Source organism: Cricetulus griseus, chromosome 8 (assembly GCF_003668045.3).
Source record: "Cricetulus griseus strain 17A/GY chromosome 8, alternate assembly CriGri-PICRH-1.0, whole genome shotgun sequence".
Taxonomy (NCBI): Eukaryota; Metazoa; Chordata; class Mammalia; order Rodentia; family Cricetidae; genus Cricetulus; species Cricetulus griseus.
This window is the reverse complement of record NC_048601.1, coordinates 75,190,950-75,216,787: the sequence shown is the minus strand read 5'-3', so window position 1 is coordinate 75,216,787 and position 25,838 is coordinate 75,190,950. Positions and strand designations below refer to the sequence as shown.

The 25,838-nt window shown below is 48.3% G+C and overlaps 1 non-coding gene across 1 annotated transcript; it reads left to right on the top strand.

The window, feature by feature from the left end:
- Positions 1–17,074: 17,074 nt before the first annotated feature.
- LOC113837008 lies at positions 17,075–17,200 on the top strand. Its single transcript, XR_003487547.1, has one exon. It is a non-coding gene; the product is annotated as a small nucleolar RNA U109 (small nucleolar RNA).
- The last annotated feature ends 8,638 nt before the right edge of the window (positions 17,201–25,838 follow it).

Here is a 25,838-nt window from a genome sequence, read left to right as displayed (position 1 = left end):
ACAAATGATCTTATTCTGATGTCCCATCTGGGAGGTTCTGATTTGGTTGGTCTAACCTGTGGCTACGGTTGGAGGTTGGGGAGGCTAGCTGCTTCCCAAACCTTAACTGGAACATGAAACAGTGGGGCTGTGTCCCTACCTATGCAACAGGTCTAGCTTGGGCTCTTAAGGTCCTTAATTAAGTGTGTGTGTGTGTGTGTGTGTGTGTGTGTGTGTGTGTGTGTGTGTGTGCATGTGTGCACATGCCTATGGAAGCCAGAGGTGTCTTCTTCAATCGCTCTCCATTGTTTTATTTATTTATTTTTTTTGAGGCAAGGTCTCACTATGTACCTTAGAACTGTATAGACTGGCTTAGAACTTGTATAGACCAGGCTGTCCTTGAACTCACAGAGATCCATCTGCTTCTGCCTTTCAAATGTTGGTATTACATGTCTTCAACACCATACTCTGCTTTCCGCCTTGTGTTTTGAGGCAGTTTCTCTCTATGAGATGTATTTCATCCCCCATGGCCAGGAATGCCACATGCACCAGCTTTTGCACATGGGTTCTGGGCAAATGAACTCAGGTGTGACTTATTTACGCCAATAGAGTGTGGCATCAGTGGTGTGTTATAACTGCTGAGGCTAGGCATTGTGATCTGGAGCCTTTCCTCACTGTTGCATTACTGTTCTTTGGGTCTATCAGCTATGTGAAGAAGCTCAAGAAAAGATAGGGAGAAAGGAAGACAGAGGGGGGAGGGAGAGAGGGAGAGAGGGAGAGAGAAGAGACTCAAGTCCAATGAAAAGAATTTCTTTGGGGTTTGGAGAGATGGCTCGGAGGTTAAGAGCATTGGTGATTCACAACCATCTATAATGAGATCTGGTGCCCTCTTCTGGCATGCAGGTGTACATGCAGGCAGAACACTGTACATAATAAATAAATAAATCTTTAAAAAAAAGATATTTTCTTTGCAGGCTGGAGAGATAGCTTAGTGGTTAAGAGCACTGGCTGCTCTTCCAAAGGACCTGTGTTCAATTCCCAGCACCCTCATGACAGTTCACAACTGTCTGTAACTCTAGTTCCAGGGAATCTGGCATCCTCACACAGACATACATACAGGCAAAAAACCCCAGTGTACATAAAAAATAAATATAATATATTATTTGTTGTTTCTTTTGAGACAGGGTTTCTCTGTGGCTTTGGAGGCTATCCTGGATCTAGCTCTTGTAAACCAGGCTGGTCTTGAACTCACAGAAATCTGCCTCTGCCTCCTGAGTGCTGGGATTAAAGGCATGTGCCACCACTGCCCAGCTTTTATAATATTTTTCAAAAAGATAATTTCTTTATGTGTATGAGTGTTTTGCCTGCGTTCATGTCTGTACACATGTGTGTATACCTGGTGCCTACAGAGGCCAGAAGAGGGCATCTGATTCCCTGGAACTGGAGTTACAGATAATTGTTAAGCAACCTTGTAAGTACCAGGAATTGAACCCAGGTCGCCTGGAAGAGTAGTTAGTGTTCTTTACCAGTGAGCCATTTCTCCAGCCCCAGTTGGGTTATTTTTCCTGGAGAAATGTCTGCTCATCCTAGATCTGCCACCAAAGACAAACCAAAGTGGCAATTCCATCCAGTTCCTGCTTGGTGGGCCAATGAGTTTATTAGACTTACTTACAGGTGTGTGAGGGTTATTTACAGGAGCATGGGAAATCCCAAACACTGTATCACCCCAGTATGTGTAAACAACCTCACAAAAGCTGCATGGATGTGGTCGCCTCTGCAGTCCACCCACCCCCTCAGCAGCTCCTGAGACCACAGATAGCTACTGTAGATTGCCCCTGTCACTGGGGGCCAGGAAGGGAGGAGTGGCTGGAAGAACCCCCTGAGGCTCTGCCCTCCAGCGAGGGCATGTTAATTGGCTCGGTCTTGTAAAGGCCAGGCCTCAAGCTGGTAGGCACAGCTATTCTGCTTTCATGACAACAGTATTCATGTCCTGTCCAGACAACAGCATGGACCCATTGCCCAGGCCACCCTGCCAGCCCCCTAGCTTTTATGAATGCAGTTAGTATCCCAGACAGTCTAGTCCCAGATACGATGTGATTATAGCCAAGACCAACTACATAGTTTGTGGGGGGGGGCAGTGCACAATGAAAATGGGGGATTGTAGTTCAAAAAAACCATTTAGGATTCGAGATAACAACAGAAGAGCCTTGACTGAACCCCAAGGTCCCTCTGAGTGTGGGCCTGTGCACCCACAAAGTGCACACCCAGAAAGCCCTCTTTCAAGCCTAGGCTAGAGCTGTGGTTTAGTTAGTATAGTGCTTGCCTTAGCATGTCCAAACCCTGGGTTTGAGTCCCAGCAATGCATTGACCAGCTGGGCATGGTGGCACTCACGTGGTCACCCTTGGCTACATAGTTTTCAGCCAGCAGTGGTTACATAAGACCATGTCTCAAAAAACAACAAAAAGGACAGGCATGGAAGTGTATTTACCTTTAACTCCTAAGGATTAAATCTACCTCAGAAGACAGAGGAAGACATGTCTTTGTGCGTTCAAGGTCATCCTGGTCTACATAGTGAGTTTCAGGACATTTGGGGTTGCATAGAGACTTTCTGTCTCAAAAACCAATCAAACAGAAATAATATTTATTTCATTCATCTCCCCCCATCTGTGTGTGTGTGTGTGTGTGTGTGTGTGTGTGTGTGTGTGTGTGTGTTGCTATGTTGTGTTATAGCATGTGTGGAAATCAGAGAGACAATTTGTAGAAATTGGTTTTCTGTTTCTATCATTTAGTCCATGACTATCTTAGGTCATCAGGTCATCAGGTCATCAAATGCCTTTACCTGCTGAGTTGTCTTGCTAGCCCTCATTCTCAAAATTTCAAGCAAAGAAAGTAGTTGCCATTAAAGCCATAGTGTTTAGGGGATGGTTTGTTCTATAACCACAGAAGACCAAAACAGAGTCCACAGTGTCTGATTCTTTCACAACACAGGAGGTACTTGAGGGGAGGCATAATATTTTTTTAAAGATTTTATTTACTTACTTATTATGTATACAACATTCTACTTCCATGTATATCTGCACACCAGAAGAGGGCACCAGATCTCATAACCGATGGTTGTGAGCCAACTTGTGGTTGCTGGGAATTGAACTCAGGACCTCTGGAAGAACAGCCAGTGCTCTTAACTGCTGAGCCATCTCTCCAGCCCATACTTCTGGGTTTTAAAGACAAAAGTTAGAGGATTACATCAGTAGGTACAGGTTGGTTTCTAATTGGTTGACATTTGGGAACAATCAGGAAAATTTCTCAAAGTCATATTTTGGCATGAAATACCTGTGTACCAGGTATTCTCATTGGACCTCTGGCAGAGCAGCCGGTGCTCTTAACCTCTGAGCCATCTCTCCAGCCCTGAGCCGTAATATTTTGCGACAGTTCATTTATCTTTGTTGGATTTTGAGACAGGGTAGCCACAGGGTAGCCTTGAACTTGCCACCCTCCTGTCTCAGCCTCTTGAGTGCTGGGATTACAGGTATTCTTGAGTGGATTGAGAAATACCTAGGAGATTTGTTAAGCACACTCCTCCTCACCTCAGGTCCAGCAACAATAGAGCTGTGACCATGGACAGCAACTTCTAAAGCCATGAGCCCAACTCCTTCATCCTTCTTAGTTGTTAACACAAGCTATTTCATCACAAGAATGAAAAGCTAGCTGTCACACGGGACACTGAGAGTTGGAAATCTCTTGGGTTAAGATCAGTGCCAGACTTCTAGGGAGGGAAAAAAAATCCCTGTTTACTAAATCCAGGTTCAGACAATGGAAATGCTTCATGGACTGCAAGTCAAGAACTAAGCTGGGGCTGGAGAGATGTCTCAGTGGTTAAGGACACTGGCTGCACTTTCAGAGGATGAGAGTTTGGTCCCAAACTGGCTAGTTCAAGTGTCTGTAATTCCAGCTCTATGGTATCTGATGCCCCCTTCTGGCCTCCTCAATCCCCCCCCCCAATTCATATACACACAGGGATACACAAACACATACAACATATATACAATTTTTTTTAAAGACAGCGTTTCTCTGTATTGCTTTGGAGCCTGTCTTGGAATTCACTCTGTAGACCAGGCTGGCCCGGAATTCACAGAGATCTGCCTGCATCTGCCTCCCCAGTTCTGGGAATAAAGGTGTGCTCGCCAACATCTAGCAAATACAAATAATTTTTTAGAAAAAGAAATAAGATGGTGGGCCAGTGAGATGACTCACCAGGTAATGGCACTTGCTGACAAGCGGGAGAATCTGAGGTGAGTCCCTGGATCCCACACAGGGGAAAAAGAGAACTGCTGTTACCCACTGAACCATCTTGTCGTCCTCTTTTATTATCGGTCAGACAGGATCTCACTATGTAGACCTAGCTGTCCTGGAAGCTCTGTAGACCAGGATGGCCTCAAACGCACTGGGATTAAAAGTATGTGCTATCGCTAGGCGGTGGTGGCACACACCTTTAATCCCATCACTCGGGAGGCAGAGGCAGGCTGATCTCTGTGAGTTCAAGGCCAGCCTGGTCTACAGAGCGAGTTCCAGGACAGTCTCCAAAGCAATAATACAGAGAAACCCTGTCTCGAAAAAACAAAACAAAAAAGTATGTGCTATCATGCCAGGCTATTTTGTGTTTGAGACAAGATCGCATGTAGCTCTGGCTAGCCTCAAACTGGCTGTGTAGCCGAGGATGACTGTGAACTCCTGATCTTCTGCCTCCACCTACCTAGTGGCAGAATTACAGGCCAGTAACAACCACCATTCAGGCTTTTATGGTCTTTTGTGTATTATTTTTCTTTCTCATTGTGCTCTGGTGCACCTAATAAACTAATGCATTTTTTCTCGGTTAATCTGCCTGCTGGCCCTTATTTCAAACCCTGGAGTGGGAGCGTTTTCTTTTTTCCATTCTCTACTGTACCACCTTTCAGGTGGTACTGAACCCTTTAAACCGACATACTATTTTGTTTGGAAATATCTGCCCTCCTGGGCTCTGTCGCACCCAGAAAGGATCCCGCAGACGCTAATCCGAGAACCTTCAGGGCCAGGCCTACACAGAGTGTTATCTCTCACAGTGGTCGGCAGAGGGCGCGCGCAGACTATTCGATGGCGGCGCCCAATTTCAGCAGTGGCCGCAGGGGACGTGTGTACTCTGTCTCAGTGATCCAGACAGGATGATGCTGGGAGGGAGAGAGGCCCTCACAGAGAAGCCTTGGAGCTGGGACCATTTTGGCTTACAAGTCCCTCCAAAGCTTTGGGAAATGAAGCTGGCGTGGGGGAGGAGAGGCAGGGCCCTGTGCCCAGAGGGCCGCAGGGAATGGGGGAGTGGGGACCGGGGATACAGCCTCACCTACTCCTAACCAAGGGAGTTAAGAAGCATTCAGTCCCAGAAGCTCTGTAATTTAGACAGAGCTGGGTAGGGACTTACTTGGTTAGTTCGCAAGTGTCTGGAAAGCCGGAGTAAAGACTTTATGACTCCAAGGAGAGGGGGCTGATTGGTTGTCCTGTCTCCCAAAGGTGGAGTCAGAGTGAGGCAGGGTGGAGTGTCCCCTTGTGACTCCTGAGAAGATCTAACATATGGCCCAAAGGAAAGGGGACAAGGTTGATACCTCATTGCTGCAGAGCTCAAGTGGGGACGGGTGTTTGTTCCTTTAATCTGAGATGAAGATGACCTGGAGGGCTTCCTACAGGAATAGTCTGGGAGTCAACAGTGGGAGGGAAATGCAGGAGGGAAGGAGGGAGGAGAGCAGGGGTGGGGACCTAGCTGGGGACATGGCATCTAGAAGTGTGCACTGCCCTTCCCACCTCTGAGAGCTCCGAGAAATTTGACTTAAGACTTAGAAACACACCTCTGGCCAGGACCAAAGGAAGCTGAGAGCTTCAGGGCACCAAATACTCAGAGCTGGGCTGGGGACCAGCCAGGTCTTCTGGACTCACCCCATGGATGCCTGTGCTAGGTACCTGCCCTGGCAGCCTGGGGACTGAGGGTAAGAGGAGGCAGCGTCATGGGGCCTGGAGATAGTGAACTAGGAAGTGGCGGTGGGTGTCTTTTCCTGTCCTCCCAGCTCACTTTCTTCCTCTCTTTCCCCGCCCCCCCATCCTCCCCCTCTAGCTTTCTGAAATAGGGTGGCATGCAGCCCAGGCTTGCCTTGAATTCACTGTGCAGCCAAGGCTGATCTTCAATCTGATCCTCCAGCCTTCACTTCCCCACTGCTGGGTTGGTTACAAGCATGTGCCACCACCTCTTGCGGCAGTGGCCATCCCCTACCCGCCTCATCCTCCTCCATTTCCGACCCCTTCTCTTTCTCTCTCTCTCTCTTTTCCTCTCATTCCCTTATCTTGATATTTGAACCAACCCTGTTTTGACCTGCAGTTGCGCCCCCCCACCCCCCATGCTCGAACTTTAGAGGATAGACAAGTTGCAGGTTTCGTGGAAGGAGGGAAGTCTCCCTGGTCCTCAGCGGACGCCCCTCGTCGTCTCCCCTGGGTGTCCCCCCTCCCCGGGACCAACGCCCGCGGGCAGAATCGCGGCCGGGGGATTGAGGCGGCGCCCTAATCTCCGATACACTTGCGAGTCAGCTTCCCGCCTCCGGCCTGCTTCGCGAGCAAACAGGCGGGCGCGCACCGCATCCCAAATGCGGCATTTGAGCTGCGGACGGGGGACGCGGTGCCGCGGGCTGGTCAGCGCCCTTCCTGGCCTAATCCCCGCCAGGCCCAGCCGGCTGCGGCCGGGGGATTAGCGCGCGCGCCTCTCCGCTAGTTCCCTAGGGCCGATGGCTAATGCTCCCCCCACCACCTCTGTCGTTTTCAGCTGAGGCCCTCTGTCCCCGGGAAGGACAACGGGGTTGCCAGCAGGGAGGTGGGAACACTTTCTGACTTGACTTGCGGGGGAGGGGGCCGCAGGGGGAGCTTCTCCCCCCCACCCCCCGATCACGCTGTCAGTCGTGGGGTACAGGGTACAGGGACTCATTGGTGCCGGTGGGTTCCACACCCTGTGAGCTCACTATGGATCTGGGGAGATGCCGAAACTACCATCAAAAGCCCCAGCACACCTGCAATAACCAAGCAGGCCTGCTCCTTCGGGTCAGTCATGAGCCTTTTGGTAGAAGGCAGGGGGTTCAGAGGCTCCAAGCCCGGCAGACGCAGGCTGCTCCACAAGTAGTTAATGAGAGAGGTCATGCCAAGAGGAGAGAGATGGGCTCTGTGGGAGTCTCCAAGAACTGGATGGGCTTCCAAGGGTAGAACCTGTTCTATCTGGGTGGGTTTTGTCTAGTGCCTCTCACCTTTCACTTCCCAATCCATGCCAAGAGTAATGTCTGTCTCATCCCCAACCTAGGTCGGGAAACCTGAGCACAGCCTCTCTGGCTCAAGCTGACACTGTGGTTTTGATAGACAGAGCAAACTTGGTGCTGTGGCCTCCTCTTGTCATCTGTATGGGTAGAGAAGGCCCAGATCCCCACCATTGCCCTCAACAGCCTGAGAAGCATCCTTGGATTTTTAGGAACCTCAATGTGGCTGAGACAAGGTTAATCGCCTTGACACAGCTAAAAATTTCAGGACTAGCCAGTTTTATGAAGGGGCGTGGGAGATTTTATCAAAGAGATTGTAATATGGGCTTAAGCATGAGGATTAAGAGGAAATGGGCACTCAGAAGAAAGGAAGGCAGATCCAAGAGCCTGGATGTAGGCTTCTCAGAGTTCTCATCATTGTTTTTTACTGTTTTTTTCTTTTTCCCCACTGGGTGGTTCCCGAAGGGCAAATGACAGGATTACAACAGGTAAAGTGAAAATATAGCTCACAGGAATGCAAAAAGGTATTTTTACTGTCAACAGCTTTGTTTGAAAATCTTAGGAGATGGCTGGGCAAAGCAATGAGAGCTTTCCCAAGGTCATAAACCGTAAGCCTGGGTCACTACTATTTTAACATAAAGGATCTATGTATGAAAGGAATATTGTGCTGGTTTGAAAGAAAATGGCCCCCAAAAGGAGTGGCACTATTAGGAGGTGTGGCCTTGTTGTTGGAGGAAGTGTGTCACTGTGGAGGTGGGCTTTGAGGTCTCATAGGCTCAGGCCAAGCCCAGTGTCTGACTACTTCCTGCCGCCTGTGAGTCAAAGTATAAGAACTCTGGGTTCCTTCTCTAGCATCATGTCTGCTTGCTTCCTGTCATGACAATAACAGACTAAACCTCTGAACTGTAAGTGAGCCACCCCAGTTAAATGTTCTTCTTTATAGAGTTGCTGTGGTCGTGGTGTCTCTTCACAGCAATAGAAACCCTAAGACAATTATCAACTTCATGTTGGCAGCAAATGTTGCTTTGTAGAAGTTCTCATTTTTAGCTGGCTAGAGGCTTTCATCAGACTCCCAGATGCAGGGTTCCTCACCCTCTCATGTCCCCATTATTTCCCTGTCATTGTAACACCCTGCGCTCCTGGAGGGAAGCTCCATCTGGGAACAGAGCTGTGCTGGGACAGAAACACAAAGATAGAGGTGGAGGATGACTCCACAGCAAGCTGACCGCCAAGTCTTGCTAAGGCCCACTGAAGTACCAGTTTTAAGGAGGTGCAAGGCAGAGTGAGCACCTCAGAGGGATTACCTCCTTGCCTCACCATAGTCTTGGGCCCTGAGAAACCTTTTCTCTTGCCTCATATAACTGTCATCACTGCCCACCACGTGTGGGCCTGTCTCAGCACCCCCACACCGCCTCATCCACTTGGTTGGTATGACTATGGGGGACTATGTCCCAAGGCAGGGGCCTGATCTCTTGCAGTCACTGCCAAGAGCAGTACTTAGCAAACATCCAGGGCCTAATAAATGGCTCAGAAGTTAGTAACTCCCTTGAAGCCACCACTCTCCTCCAGACTACCAGATAACAGCCAGCTGCATGGCTACATCTAGCTCACTTGACACGCAGAGATCTGTGAGTCATGTGGGGTGAGTTAAGGGAGGTGCAATTCCTGGCTTTCTCAGCTCTGTTTTTGTCTTTCTTTCTTTCTTTCTTTCTTTCTTTCTTTCTTTCTTTCTTTCTGTCTTTCTTCCTTCCTTTCTTTCTTTCTTTCTTTTTTTTTTTTTTTTTTTTTTGAGGTAGGGTCTCTCTGTGTAGCTCTGGTTGTCCTGGAACTCACTCTGTAGACCAGACTGGCTTTGAACTCGCAGAGATCCACCTGCCTCTGCCTCCCGAGTGCTGGAATTAGAGGTGTATCGACCACCACTGGGTTTTGTTTTTCAAGATAGGGTTTCGCTGGGCGTTGGTGGCGCACGCCTTTAATCCCGGCACTCCGGAGGCAGAGGCAGGCGGATCTCTGTGAGTTCGAGGCCAGCCTCTTCTCCAGAGTGAGTGCCAGGATAGGCTCCAAAGCTACACAGAGAAACCTTGTCTCGAAAAACAAAAACAAAAAACAAAAATCAAGATAGGGTTTCTGTTGTTAGGAAATCATATTGTAGACCAGGCTGGCCTTGAACTCACAGAGATCTACCTGCTTCTGCCTTCCAAGTGCTGGAATTAAAAGCATGCACTACCACACCTGGCTAGAGCTCTTCTCATGATCACTAGCTCCAATGAATGAAGCAGCATACATATGTGTATGAGAGTGCCAGAGTGTGTGTGTGTGTGTGTGAGTGTGTGTGTGTGTGTGTGTGTGTGTGTGTGTGTGTGTGTGTGTGTGTGTGTGTGTGTGTCTGTGTGTGTGTGTCTGTGTGTGTGTCCTGTGTGTGTGTGTGTGTGTGTGTGTGTGTGTGTGTGTGTGTGTGTCTGTGTGTGTGTGTGTGTGTGTGTGTGTGTCTCTGTGTGTGTGTGTGTGTGTGTGTGTGTGTGTGTGTGTGTGTGTGTCTGTGTGTGTGTGTGTGTGTGTGTGTGTCTGTGTGGTGTGTGTGTGTGTGTGTGTGTGTGTGTGTGTGTGTGTGTGAGTGTGTGTGTGTGTGTGTGTGTGTGTGTGTGTGTGTGTGTGTGTGTGTGTGTCTGTGTGTGTGTGTGTCCTGTGTGTGGTGTGTGTGTGTGTGTGTGTGTGTGAGTGTGTTGTGTGTGTGTGTGTGTGTGTGTCCTGTGTGTGTGTGTGTGTCCTGTGTGTGTGTGTCCTGGTGTGTGTGTGTCTGTGTGTGTGTGTGTGTGTGTGTGTGTGTGTGTGTGTGTGTGTCCTCTGTGTGTGTGTGTGTCCTGTGTGTGTGTGTGTGTGTGTGTGTGTGTGTGTGTGTGTGTGTGTTGTGAGTGTGTGGTGTGTGTGTGTGTGTGTGTCCTTGTGTGTGTGTCCTGTGTGTGTGTGTGTGTGTGTGTGAGTGTGTGTGTGTGTGTGTGTCTGTGTGTGTGTCCTGTGTGTGTGTGTGTGTCTGTGTGTGTGTGTGTGTGTCTGTGTGTGTGTGTGTGTGTCTGTGTGTGTGTGTGTGTGTGTGTGTGTGTGTGTGTGTGTGTGTGTGTCCTGTGTGTGTGTGTGTCCTGTGTGTGTGTGTGTGTGTCCTGTGTGTGTGTGTGTGTGTGTGTGTGTGTGTGTGTCTGTGTGTGTGTGTGTCCTGTGTGTGTGTGTGTGTGTCTGTGTGTGTGTGTGTGTGTGTGTGTGTGTGTGTGTGTGTGTGTGTGTGTGTGTGTGTGTGTGTGTGTGTGTGTGTGTGTGTGTGTGTGTGTGTGTGTGTGTGTGTGTGTGTGTGTGTGTGTGTGTGTGGTGTGTGTGTGTGTGTGTGTGTGTGTGTGTGTGTGTGTGTGTGTGTGTGTGTGTGTGTGTGTGTGTGTGTGTGTGTCTGTGTGTGTGTGTGTGTGTGTGTGTGTGTGTGTGTGTGTCCTGTGTGTGTGTGTGTGTCCTGTGTGTGTGTGTGTGTCCTGTGTGTGTGTGTGTGTGTGTCCTGTGTGTGTGTGTGTCCTGTGTGTGTGTGTGTCCTGAATGTGCGGGGTTTGTTTGTGTCCTCAGTTGATGATGTGCATGGATTCTGTTAGGTGAGAGCAGGCTTACAAGGGTGTTGCCTTGGGGATATGCATCTGTGACTCTGGTGGGCATGCAGTATGTCCTGAGTTGTCTAATTTTGTCATGTTTGTGAAAGGTGAGGGGAAGCAGTGTGTGCAGGACTAGGAACGCTCTGTCTCAAGACTTCGATGTGTGTGAGTAGGTGAAGGTGCCTCTTGTCTGCCTCAGGATACTAAGTGCCTGCTGAGATTTCTCCACTTCTGGTCCTGGTTTTTCCAGGCAAGCAGTCAGGGCCTGTGAAGCCCAGTATCTCAGGAGACCAGGAACTGAGGGAAAGCAGTAATTTCTATAACTAGGGCTTGAGACTTTGAAAGTCACAGGGGATAGCTGCAAAAGTGGGCAGAGGCCATACTTGGGTGTTTCAAATCTTGTTAAAACTACACGATAATTAGGTGTATGTCTATGTCTATGATTTCAGCACTCGGGAGGCAGAGGTAGGAAGATGGTGAATTCAAGGCCAGCTGGGCTACATAGTAAGACCCTGTCTCAAAAAACAAACAACAAACAAGTAAACAGCAACAACAACAAAAAACCTAGCTGGGCATGGTGGTAGATGCATATAAATTCAGTGCTCAGGAGGTAGAGGCAGGAGGATCAGAAGTGTCAAGGCCATCTTCAGCTACATAGTGAGGTCCAACCTGGGCTATAAGAGACTGTCTCAAACAACAACAAGATAACAAGGCCCTGCATATGCATATCACAGACCCCAGGGATTTCAGGCAGGAGGAGATGGTAAATAATGAAATGTAAGTCTCAATCCAGATAGCACACTGAGGCTCGGGAGAGGAACTCTCCAAGAAGGCTAAGCCCAGGTGGTTAGAGAAGGAGAGAGAAGTGAGCCAGCTGTGCAGGCCCAGGCTTGTCTACACACCATCCTTCTGGGTAAAGACAGCCCCACACCAAGGCACAGGACTCTGAGGAGGGAGCAGGACCTGGATCCCAGCCCTTTACCCTTCTGGTCAGGTGCTCCTGTGCAGTGTATATCCTACCTGATGAGACCGGAAAGCCTAGCAGAGGTAGACAGCTCACACTGGAGGAGAGAAGGTCTGGGAGGGACCAAAGGTGACAGCTGGGTAGTGGCAGTCTAGTGGCTGAGGCCTGGGAAGATGACACAGAACCCAGGGACTTCCTGATTAAGAGGGTCAGATTGGCCACTCACTGGCCACAGAACTGTGACAGTAGAGGAGGGAGACCTGTAACTAACTGTGACCTGTGTCTGTGTCTACTGTCTGGGCTTGGCTTTGCCATTGCAGAGAGAGGGTTGTGATAAGAATTGCCTTTTTCCCAGGCCATGTCCCTATTCCCAAGAGGAGTTGGGAGAGGGTGGAGGAGGCAGGCAGCCTCTCTCCAGGCTGAAAACCAGCCTGAGGCTCCTGAGTGAACAAAAATGTGTAGATCTTGCAGAGCTTCAGCTCCAAGAAGGGGCCCTCCCTCCCTTCCAATAGTATCTCACTATGTCTACCAGGTTGGTCTCAAACTCTTAACCTCCTGAGCACTGGGATTAAAGGCTTTGGTTTTTTGTTGTTTTGTTTGTTTGGTTTTTGGTTTTTAGAGACAGGGTTTCACTGTGTAGCGTTGGCTATGAGACCAGGCTGGCCTCAAATTCAGATATCCATCTTGTTATAATAAAGCGCATGGGGAGCCTTGGTGGATTCCATGGCAGGCAAGGTTGACCAAGGCGGAGGGACAAACATGCCAGGCAGACAGAGCTTAAGTGAGAAGTTTTATTAGAAAGGGAAGGGGGCGCGGGGGCAGGAAAAGTCCCATCTGCCCCAGGGAAACAGCAGGAAAGAGAGAGCATAGTGGGCGGGTTTTTTTTTTTTTTAAAGGGGTCCTTTACACCTGCCTGCAGACTAGCAGTCGTGGAACCCTGGGCTGACCAGGGTACTGCCTGAGTGCGTTCTGCCAGGTGACAGGATAGGCCAGCATAATGCCTGAATCCTTACACACCTGCCTCTGCCTTCAGAGTTCTGGGACTAAAGGTGTGAAACACTGTCCCTGCCTTTTCTGTCTTTCCTAACCCTAAGTAAAATTTAGAGCTGGCTGTGGTGACATGTGAACCCAACACTCGTGGGGTAGAAGGAGAAAGATTAGAAGTTTGAGGCTGTCCTCAGACATGTAGGCTTCTTGGCCATTCTGGACTACATTCCTATAATGGGGTTATTTATCTGCCCTCCAGGGCTCAGAGGACACAGAAGGGCAAGAGGCAGAGAATTCCAGACCTTTGGGGGGTCACAGAGAAAGTGAAAGAGGAGGTGGCTGGCTGCTTCCCTGCGCAGAAGGGAGGGGAGGTGATGGGAAAGATTTTTCATCCCTCAGTGAAACAACAAAAAAATTATTTCTCCCATTTCCTTCCCTGAGATTAATGATAAACTGTCTGTCCCCTAAAAGAAAATGATAACGACTTTAATTTTACTTGCAGGCTTAGAAATGCCATTTCCACGCAAAACAGGGAGCCGTAATCAGAGCTGAGCCGGGCGTCGCTTTGATAGAAAATGGTTTCCTTTCTCTCTATTGCTTCCCTCCTTCCCCATGCAAACCGAGATGCCCGACAGCTAAGAACAATGCGCAATAAAGTGAAATCATATTTTAGTCAAAATAGGCCGAGACTGCTCCCAGCCAACTGTAAATTAGCATTTTGAGGGCAAATATGCAGACAATTTGAGATAATGAAGGCTGATTATTCAATCCAATGAATGTTAACTAGGAAGCAGGGCCTCAGCAGCCTTATCTCACTCTCTTCGATTTATTTTTTTAATCGTTTCACATTTGAACTCTTTATTTGTTTCTGTTTTCTGTGCTACACACACACACACACACACACACACACACACACACACACACACCCTCCTCATCTTGCTCAGGTTGTAGCACAGTGTCATTCAGGGGGTTGTCCGTTTGTCTATACTGACCCTAGGAAGGATCCAACAAGCCTCACTGAGCCCCTGCAGTGTTCTGTGTCCTTTGGGGAGTTGGAGGGGGCATGAGGTCTGTTGGTGTTGTTAAACACAGACTTCCTTTCTCTGGACTCAGAGCAGCAGGCATTGTGCAGGACCTGGAAACTTGATTCTTGTTTATAAAAGAGGATGCCCGGGTGTGCAAGGCTTAGGGAGTATATGTGTACTTGAAATCCAATACGACAAGAGGAATACAATCCTCCAATATACCTCCTCAAGGCCTTGAGGAGGCTCCTCTTTCCCCCGCACCCAGGGGCCATGAAAAACTTCCTTAAAATGGTCTTAGCTCTACAAGGGCAGATTTCATGCTTTGTGGGCCCTGGACACAAAGCCAAAGCTCACAGAGCCTTGCTAAAAATGGTTGTAAAAGTTGGCTGGCCGTGGTGATGCATGTGTTTAATTTCAGCACTAGCGGGGACAGAGGTGGGTGGATGTCTGAGTTTGAGCCTAGGCCAGTCTACAGAGTGAGTTCCAGGCCAGCCAGGCTACATAGAGAGACCCTGAGAATTTCAAGATAGCCAAAACAGAATACAGAGCACACACCCAAGCAGCTGAGCATGGCTTTTATAGCCAAAGAGGCACCAAGTGGAGGATCAAGGCATGCTGGTGTATACCTACATTCTCAATGTCCTGGAAGCCGAGGCAGGAGGAGCTGGAGTTAAAGGCCATTATCAGTTACATACCCAGTCTGAGGCCACCCTGGACTACATGAGACTCTGTCCCAAAACACAGTAGGTGGAAGTGCCAGGTTTGGTGGTGCATACCTGCAGTCCCGGTATTCAGGAGGCAGAAGCAGGAGGATTGCCATGAATTTGAGGCAAGCTTGGTCTATAAAGTGAAAACTTGTTCAAAATGAGTAGGGCTAGTTCTCACTCTCAATGGGTAAGAGCAAGAGAACCTGAGTTCAGGCCCCTGGGACCTACATGAATGGCCCTGGTGTGGCCATAATGGCATGCCTGTACCCCACTCTTTGGGCATGCAGATAGGAGGATTATTGGGACTGGCTGATCACCAGCCTAGCTGGAAAATAGTAAGCTCCAGACTCACTGAGAGTCTGTTTCAAGGAAATAAGGCAGACCCATAAAAGAAAACACCAGAGTCCTCCTCTGGTCTCAACACATGTGTGCACACATATGTAGACACCATACATGTTCATCACTGTGCACACAAAAGGACACAAAGCTAGATGTGCAGAAAGTCTCCATTGGAGCCAGTGCACCCCCCACCCCACCCCTACCCCATCCCTGCCCCCCTGAGTCCTGAGTACCACCACCACATTCCTGTGTCTCTGATTAATCTGGGCCCTCATTGGGGCTTCCTGCAGCCTCTCCTCTCTGCCCTTGCTGATCCACACCCAGTTTACAGCTCTGTAGGTAGTGTCACCTGTCCCAGCCTCATTTGCCCTACCTGTAAATGGGATTGTATTGGGTGGGGCCTGCATGATGTGGTCATGGGTAGCTGGATTGCTTGATACAGGTAGTGAAGTCCCATCTGAGCTAGCCTCAGGAGAGTGCCCACATTAGCTCACTGCTCTGGGAAGCCTCTCACACTGCAGCCCACTGGACCAGCCGCCCTCTCATCTTGGATTTCCCCATATTCAGAGTCCCCTTCCCTCAGCCTAAGGTCATAGAATTTTTCTGGAACTTGACGGGCAGTGGTGGCACATGCCTTTAATCCCAGCACTCAAGAGGCAGAGGCAGGAGGATCTCTGTGGGTTCAAGGCCAGCCTGGTTTACAGAACTAGTACCAACCAGGACGGTTAGGGCTGTTACACAGAGGAAATCTGTCTCAAAAAACCACAAAAAAAAAAAAAAAGAATTTTCTGGAACTCATCCCTAAATGTCTGGATGTTCAGCTGACATCTCGCTTTTATCTCTTACTTCCTCCTCTTGCTGTATCTTTTTTCTCAAGCTAGTCTTGGTTTAAGTGTATGCTTATTTTGCCTTCATGTATGTACTCTGCATATTCCTGGTGCCATCAGAGGCCAGAAGAGGGCATTGGATCTCCTGGACCTAGAGTTATAAATTCGTGAGCTGCCTGTGGGTGCTGAAAACTGAACAGGCTCCTCTGGAAGAGCAGCCAGTGCTCCAACCCCCAGTCAACCCTCCAGGCCCCGTAGTCTTTATTTACTTGTCTTACATGGGTCTAAGTATGGTGTTGTACAGGCGCGGGGCAAGGGCCTGTGGGGAAGCCAGAGATTGACACTGAGTGTCTTTCTCAGTTGATAGCCCCTTTATTTCACAGATGGTCTCCTGTTGACCCCAGAGCTCAAACATTTGGAGCCAACACGCTCTAGGAACGTGGTCTCCACCTCCTGAACTCCTGAGTGCAGGGACTACAGGCAGGAAGCCATGTTCACATAACATTTTTTATTTTCATTTTTTTTTTTAATGTGGATGCTGGGGACACTGAACTCTGGTTTTTATGCTTTTGGTGCAAGCCCTTTGTCCATGGAACCATCTCTCTAGTGTCTTTTTTTTGCTTGTTTGTTTTTTGAGACAGGGTTTATCTGTGGCTTTGGAGGCTGTCCTGGAACTAACTCTTGTAGACCAGGCTGGTCTTGAACTCACAGAGATCTGCTTGCCTCTGCCTTCCAAGTGCTGGGATTAAAGGCATGCACCACTACCGACTGGCGTCTGGCTACACTTGTAGAAGTACCTGTTTTTGCATGGCATCTTTCCTTAGGGGCTGGAGGGATGGCTCAGCAATTAGAGCACTTACTGCTTTAATAGAGGTTTTATGGGCTTCTCAGCACCTACTTTGGACCACTCACAACTGCCTGTAACCCCAGCTCCAGGGGATCCAATGCCTCTGGTCCCTTCAAACACTCAAATGCAAATACCCATATGAATATGCATAATTTTAAAAGATAAAATAAATATTAAATAAGCTGGGTGTGGTGGCATGTGACTGTTTTTGTTTTATTTGTTGAGATAGGGTTTCTCTGTGTAGTCTGGATCTGTAGACAGGCTGGCCTCAAATCAGAGATCCACCGGCCTCTGCCTCCTGAGTGCTAGGAGTAGAGGTGTGCTCCTCCATGCCTGTCTGGAATCTGACTTGAATACCAGTACTCAGGAGGGAGAGGTGGATCTCTGAAAATCTGAGGTCTATATAGCATGTTCCAGATAAAGGAGGTACACAGTGAGAACCTGTCTCCAAAAACTAAAAAATTGCATGTCCACCCCTCTTTTCTTGGGCGTAGGAATGTATCCATAACATGCTACATTGATCAAGGAGTTCTCAGGGCTACCAACCTTACAGTAGAGGTTGAGTAGTAGTATATTTCTCCTACATTAAAGGGGAAAAAAAGAAAAAAAACCCAAAAAATTAAAATAAGCAAATCTTTGCTTTGTAAAAATGCTCAGTAGAGCTTTCTAGGCTGAACCCTGGCAGACAAAGTATAGAGCAAGCTGCAGATATCTTCTTCGATCCCCTGACACAGCACACAAGGTGGCTGGATGCATTCTCTCTTGAAGAAGCCTTGTCCTATGCACAAACTCCCTGGCTCCATCCTGGCTTCCTTTTCACCTCCTGCTGTCCTGAAGGGCTCTGTGCTCCTCAGCTGGTCCTTGAGCCTCCAGGAAGCTCCTGTACCCCTTAAACACTGTTCATGGAGCTCTCAGGAGAGCCTGTGTGTATACATGCAGAGTATGTATTCATGAGTGTGTACACATGTGCGTGCATTCAGAGGTCAGGGGTTGATGTTCTATGCCTTCCTCAATCACTTTCCACTTTGTATTTCAAGACAGGGTCTCATGAACCCAGAGCTCATTTCAACTAGACTAGCTGAACAGTGAGCTCTAGGAATCCGCCTGTCTCTGCCTCCCCCAGAGATAAGGTGGGAGGTATCAGCAGCATCCCCTTCTCACCCCTTGTCCAGTTCTTCAGCTTTATTTTACTGTTGTTTTTGAGACAGGATACCACTGTGTAACTCTATGTAGACCAGGCTGGAACTCACAGAACTCTATCTGCCTCTGCTTCTCAAGTGCTGAGACTAAAGGTGTGTGCCACCATGTCTGGCTTAGCTTTGTTCATTTTAGATTTGTGTGTGTGTGTGTGTGTGTGTGTGTGTGTGTGTGTGTGCACCATGTGACTGATGAATGTGGAGGTCAGAAGAGGGCATTGGATCTGATGGAACTAGGGTAAAAGGCAGTTACTGTGAACTGCCACATGAACACTGGAAGTCAAACCCAGGTCCTCTTCGAGAGCAGCAAATACTCTTAACCGCTGAGCCATCACTCCAGTACTGACTTAATTAGAAACAGGGTCTCACTTTGTAGCCCTGGCTGTCCTGGAACCCACTATGCAGACGAGGTTGGTCTGGAAACTCACAGAGATCCTCCTGCCTCTGCCTCCTGGGTGCTGGAATTAAAGACGTGCACCACCAGTCTGGATTTATGTCCATCTCTTATTTGGGTGCTGGGGATTGAGCCAAGGTTCTGATGTTTGCACAGCTGTCACTTTACCATTGCGCCATCTCCCCAACCCCAAATGCTCACCTTTGGGGGGCCACAATATCCTGCTTCCAGATGTCTGAACACAGGGTTAACGGTTTCAGATTCATCCTCTTTATCCCCAGATACCTGACAGAAGAGGCATTCTTGAGAGTTCCTTACCTCTTGCTACAAGGCTAACTGCAGGTCCCCTGCCACAGCCTCCCACCTCCAGGCTACAGTCTGTCTCAGAGGCTGCCTGGCCAGCCTCGCCTGGTTCTGCCTGCAGAAACATCTGGGCAGAATCCTCTAGGGTCTCCTCCTCAGCTGGAGAATGGGGGGTGGGGGAGGAGCCAGGGTGAGTGGCAGCTTTCATGGACACCTCACTCTTCTCGACATGTTTACTCACAGGCTGTCTGCGAAGTGAGAATCCTCCTTAATGGGTGTTTCGCCCAATTAAATAATTAACTCAGGGTGTTGCTAAGCATTCTGGGCTCAAGCTCCCCTTCCTGGAGGGCCCTCCTGCCAGGCAGAGGCTGCTGCCAGCCAGGGCCTAGCCTAGACCAGGAGGAGAAGCTTCTGGGAAGGGCTGGGAGGGTGCCCAGTGCACTAGGCAAGGAAAAATGGTGGGGAGTTTAGATAAGGGAGCTGAGAGTCACAAAAAGGTGGCAGAACCTTCTAGAGCTTTTCCAATGGCTTTCTAAGTTTGACCCTCCCCAGCTGCATCCTTCCCATACCTCACTACAGGGAAAGGAAGAGGAAACTCCCCTCTACTTGTGTGTAGGAGCAGAGGCACTCCCTGCCAGGCAACCAGGCAAGGAGTCTACAGGGAAAAGCTAATTCATTTGGTCCATTCATGCTGTAGAATATCACTCAGCCCTCAAAAAGAATGGATTGCCGAGCATGGGTGTCACATGTCTGTAGTCCCAGAGCTTGAGAAGGGGAGTGGAAGCAGGAGACTTAGGAGTTCAAGCTTATCTTTGGCTATAAATGGATTTTGAAGTCAGCCTGAGATACATGAGACCTTACTTCAAATCAAAAAGTAATGAGACCGTTTATGTGTGGATGTGGTGGTTTGAAAGAAAATAGCCCCATAGGGAGTGGCACTATTAGGAGGTGTGGCTTTATTGGAGTAGGTGTGGCCTTGTTGGAGGAAGTGTGTCGTGGCGGGAGTGGGCTTTGAGGTCTCCTATGCTCAAGGGCACACAGTTGTTTCTGCTGCCTGTAGATCAAGAACTCTCAGCTCCATCTCCAGTCTGCTGTGTGCAGCCATGCCAGCCACCATGCCAATAACGGGCTAAACCTCTAAACTGTAAGTCAGTCCCAAGTAAATGTTTTTCTTTGTAAGAGTTGTTGTGGTCAGGCTGGGCGGTGGTGGCACACGCCTTTAATCCCAGTACTCGGGAGGCAGAGGCAGGCTGATCTCTGTGAGTTCGAGACCAGCCTGGTCTACAAGAGCGAGTGTGAGGACAGCCTCCAAAGCCACAGGGAAACCCTGTCTTGAAAAAAAAAAAAAGAGTTGCTGTGGTCATGGTGTCTCTTTACAGCAATACAAACCCTAACTAAGACAGTGGATAAGCAAAACAATAATAAAATAAGATCCTTAAGAGATTGTAGAGGAGGAAAGAAAGCCGGCTGGAGAGATGCTTGGCAGATAAAATACTTGGTGCTAAGCTCTACATATGACCTGAATTCAATCCTTAGGACCTTCATGGTAGAAGGAGAGAACCGACTCCTGCAAGCTGTTGTCTGACCTACATACACACTAACTCACACACACACACTCACACACACATTCTCTCTCTCTCTCTCTCTCTCTCTCTCTCACACACACACACACACACACACACACACACACACACTCACACACACACACACACACACACACACACACTGGCAGGTATGCATTCACACACATACATAGATAAATTAATACAATGAAAAACCATACAAAGATAAACTTAAAAAGGCAGTGAAGAATTACTGAGAAAGATAAAATGGCAGAAGATAACTTAAAAAAATATCTTGGGCAGGAGAGATGGCTCAGTGGTTACAGGATTGGCTGCTCTTGCAGAGGACAGAGGTTCAGTTCCCAGCACCCAAAAGGCAGCTCATAACCTTGTAAATCCAGTACCAGGGGATCTGACAAACTCTTTTGGCCTTCTTGGGTACCGAATGCAGCCCTAAGACCATCAGAAAACACAGATATTTACATTATTATTCATACCAGTAGCAGAATTACAGTCATGAAGTAGCAACAAAGATAACAGCATGAGAAACTGTATTAAAGGGCCACAGCAGTTGAGAACCGTTGCTCTAGAGGCTGGGCATCTGGATGTGACTGTGGGGATGATCTTGATTGCATTAATTGATGTGGGAAGACCCATCTTCACTGTGGGAGGACCATTGCCTGGGCAGAGCATCCTTGTTTTCACAACAAGGAGAAAGGCAGCGGAGCACTAGCATTCTTTATTTTGTTTCCGACCCAGCACCACTGCCGCGGTCAATGCCCCACAATGATGGACCTCAACCTGAACTGTGAGCCAGAATGAACTCTTTCTCCCTCGATTTGCTTTTGCTAGGGAATTATCACCGCAGCAGAAAAGAAACTAAGACAGTTACGTAGAGAGTTCGAGGCCAGTCTGGGCCACAGACTGGAACCCTGTCTCAAAAGACCAGACAAACCTGGCTGGGACCTTCTAAATAGATCCAATATTTACAAAGCCCCTGAAGGAGCAGGGAGCTGTCCTTCAGGACTCGGCCGCTGGATGGCAGCCTCAATACACTTGCCACCGTTGCAGGTTCAGCTCAGATGATGATGATGATGACGACGACGACGATGATGACGATAATTGTGATTTGAGACAGCCTATGGCTTGGAAGCCAAGACTGGCTCAGCATCCCTAATCTGGGATTACAGTTTACAAGGTGCTTCCCAATGTCCAGAGAAGTTTGTCTTTTAAACCATTTAGGAGCCAAAATTGAACCGTTGCCTACCTCCCACGCTGCAAGTCCCATAGGCTCCAGGAATGAGAGGCGTTACTGTACCCAAATAGATGGGGGTGGCCAGAGGAGAGGGTGAGGTCAAAAGAACTCAGAGTAATTCCAAGAGGGTCTGGATCTCTCCTACTGCTGTAGTGGTCTGAAAAGGAAGCAGAGTGTACCCAGTTGCAAAACTTAAATCTGCACCAGCTGGGTGGTGTTAGGCAAGTTCCTTATCCTCTTGCTGACTCCTCAGTTATAAGCGGATTTAGGCAATAATGCTAGCTCTTTTCTTTGAGGAAGTGTGTAAAAAAGAAAAAAAAGCACAAACAAACCGGTTAATATAGCGCCAAACCCTGCAGACATACAACACTTGGGAGCTGTTACTACTCTACTCTCTGCTCTGGAAGTGCACAGAGTAGGGTACAGGCCCATTAACTGCAGAGTAAATGAAGCTGAGTCCCATTCCCACGCTCCCTGGGGCAGGGAAGTGGAAGGTGGCCCTTTGATGGGATGATAAGCCATGCCTGGTGAGGCACCCTGCATCCCAGCTGCTGCCCTCCACCCGCCCGCCCCCAACAAGCCAGGCTGTTCATCCCTGGCCCCTGAGCCAGACCTACCCTCCCCGTGACTCTGGGGACCACCGTGTATATGGTTAAGCCTCTGCATTGGCTCTTTACACCCTCCAGGCTGCATCCCAACCATCATTCTCTCTACCACACCTCCACCAAAGCTACCTCCCCCCCACCCCCCCATCCCCGCTGGAAGTCCCCAGCTCCTCTCCTTTCCCAGGTCTTACTGAAGGCCTTCTCTGCATGCCTGCTCCTGGAATTCCTTGACTAACCAGGGTCTTTGCCACACATCTGCACCCTAGGCTTCTTAGACTTGATGGTATCTAGCTGGATGCCTCACCTGAAAACTGCCCCCTAACATAAACGGTACAGCTTTATAAGGGCCTCAGGACTTCTTTTGAAATTGTCTCAATGGATAGAAACACAACGGTGGAAAAGCCAACTCTGAGAAGTAGACCTTTGTTTAAATGTGAACCCTGCCTGTCCCAGTTTTAAAGAAAATCACTGGGGCTGGAGAGTTGGCTCAGTGGTTAGGAGAACTTGTTGTTGCAAGGGCTCAGGGTTCAATTCCCAGCACCCTCACAGAGTCTCACTACCTCCACGGGCACCAGGCATGAATGTGGCATACAGCTGTGCATGTAGGCAAAACACTCATACACATAAAATAATAAAAGAAAATCTAAACTAAAAAAATTACCAGTAGAACACAAACACCACAGACTTATGAGAGAAAACATTATCATTTTGTAGCTTTTGTAGGATTTGGTAGAACAGCTCGGTGGTGTGCTGGTCCCAGTAGTCCAGAGCCTACACATGTGAGCAGATCACTCATTGAGGTGACCTTATAATGGGCTGTGTGGCCTCCAGACCTTAACAAATTCAACTGTTCTCAGCTCATATTGAGCTTCCCAGAGTGTTGGTCCAATGATATCAGATCTGATCAAAAGTCCCCATCCCCCAATAAAACCACCTCTGATGCCTTGCCTGCCATTCTAGTGCTTGGAGACATTGAGCCCAACCTGTGTAATCACTGCCATGTGCACCCTATTTCCACTGTCCCTGTGTGTCCTCCTCATTTCCTGGTCCACCTAGGTTTACACACTCTTTTCCTGGTCCCCCATTTTTGCCAGCTTAGGCTAAATGTGACTTTCATGGTTCAGCTAAATGTCACTTCTTCCATAACGTTTCCTTTCCCAAGAAACTTGCCAGCCTCACAGAGTGGCACATACCTGTTAACCCAGCAACTGGGAGGCTGAGGATTGCTTCCAGCTAGAGGCCAGCCTGAGTTACATAGCAAATCCCAGGTCAGTCTGTGATACATATCAATATGTTTAAAAAGAAAATAAAAAGGTAGTGGTGCTGGAGAGGAAGCTTAGCAGTTAAGAGCACTGGCTGCTCTTCCAGAGGACTAGGATTCAATTCTCAGCAACCACATGACAATTCACAACTGTCTGTAACTCCAGTCCCAGGGAATCTGATGCCCTCTTCTGGCTCCTTCATGTACTGCGCACACATGGTGCACTTACATTCAGGCACACTCATACACATGATAATAAATACAATCTTAACAACAGCAAAAAACCAAGGGTGGTTGTACAGGGAAAGACAGTGCAGAGGTTCCTCCACCCTGTATTCCTGCTAAGGCCATTTCAGCTTTAACTTGTATTTGATCTCCTTCAGGGAGAATCCAATGAAAAATCACCCAGCTCTATCTTAGCACCTGAGGTCAAAATGGCCCAACTAGTTTATCTTCTATGAAATCACCTGTTTGTGCAAGCCTACCCCTGCAGCTGCTGAGTGAGACAATGGAATGTGGTTTTTGCCTTTTAAACCCCTTGGTGTAAATGCTCAGGGCTACACATAGGTTTCGAATACCTGAGTGTCTGAGTGTCATCCCATTCAGCTAGAACAAAGACTTTCAGTTGCTTAAAACCGTCTCTGAGTGGTCATCTCTGGTGGGCTTCCTATAACACCTGTAATCCTAGCACTTAGTAGGTGAAGCCAAGAAGATCAGAAGGTCAAGGCCAGCCTTGGGGCTGGAGGGTTTCTGCTAGGTGAGTCAAGGCTAGATGGGACTCTGTCCCCACCTCCTAATAAACAACAAAGAAAGGAGAGCGAGTGAGCGAGAGAGAGAGAGAGAGAGAGAGAGAGAGAGAGAGAGAGAGAGAGCGAGAGAGAGAGAGACAGACAGAGAGAGAGAGAGAGAGAGAGAGAGAGAGAGAGAGAGAGAGGAGAGCTGAAGAGCTGAAGTAGGAGGATTGCTTTGAGTTCAAAGCCAGCCTTGATTATATAGACTGCACAGAAGCAATGTCAACAGAGAAGAAGTCCCCGAATCTCTTCTCCTAACCACCTTTGTCTTCCTCACCATGTCATCCCACTGCCAAGCCCCACTACTCACCTGCTCACTGGACTCATGCTAACAGCTGAGCGGGACTCAAATAACTTTGGCTCAAACCAAAGTGGAGGTTGTAACAATTTGATCGCATAAAACAAAACCCAATAGTCTGTAGTCATTTTGTAAATGCATTTATTTTGGAAAATTATAGATTGACATTATTAAAATTCCAAAGTTAAAATTGTACAAACCAGCTAAGTGTGGCACACACTTTTAATTCCAGCACTCAATACAGAATCAGGGGGATCCCGCTGGAGCTGCAGTTAGGGGTGGTTATGCTGGGAACCTAGCCCAGCTTTTCTCTGAAAGAGCAGTGAGCACTCTCAACTGCTGAGCCTTCTCTCCAGCCCTGGTTGTTTTTTTATCTTTATTTTTTTTATTTCTTATTTAGTTCAGGCTGCAGTAGTTTTAAAATTCTTTGCTTTTCCTACTTTGTAACAAAGGATTTCAGGGGATATGGATCTAGACATGGCAAAAAGCAGACGATTTCTCAGACTAGGGCATAAGAGGCCTTGCTTCCCCTTTGCTTTGTCAGGGGCAAAGCATTTTTCCATAGCATTGGCTGCAGCACTGACAGAAAACATTGACCCCTGGCTCCTGTGGGAATGTAGGGCTCCCGGGAGCCTTTAATCAACCAGGCATCCCACAGCTGTTTTGTTGTTATTGTTTTTGTTGTTGTTGTATTGCTCCCCCACCGCCTGCACTGACAGGTTTCTCTGTGTAGCCCTAGTTGTCCTGGGACTCTCTCTGTAGATCAGTTCAGGCATTAAAGATGCATACCACCATCACCTGGCTTGGTTTTGTTTTGTTTTGAGATAGCATCTTGTGACGGCCAGGATGGTCTTGGACTAGCTATATAGTTTAGGGTGATCTTGTATTCCTGAGCCTCCTGCCTCCACCTCCCAGGTGCTGGGGTTACCAGTGTGCTCAGCCACACCTGGTTTACATGGAACTGGAACTGGAATCCAGGGCTTTGTGTGCTGTGGAATAATCCTTCTGTACACTGTGTGAATGTATGTCACTGTGATTGGTTTATTAAGCAACCTGGCTGGCCAATAGCTGAACAGGATTCAGTTAGGAGGGAAAGCCAAACTGAGAATGGTGGGGTGAAGAAGGGCAGGGTTGGAGAAGTCACCAGCCAGACACACAGGGAGCAGGATATGTACAAAATGAGGTAACAAGCCACGAGCCACATGGCAGCACATAGATTAGGAGAAACAGGTTAATTAAAGTTTTAAGAGCTAGCTAAAAGCAAGCCCGAGCTATTGGATGAATAATATTAGGCCTCTGAGTAATTATTTGGGAACTGGTAGGTGAGAGAAATGTCCAACTACATTTGTGCATGCTAGGTAAGCCCTCTACTATCTGAGTTATATTCCCGGCCCACATAATTTGGGTGTATGTGTGTTTCTGTTTGAACATACCTTATTTAAATCATATAATAGCCTTTCTTTTCATCCATTTATTTGTGTGAATGTGTGTAAGAGTGGTGCTACAGCTTATGGGGGTCAAACTAGAGGAGGTTGGTTCTTCCTTCCACCATGTGGGCCCT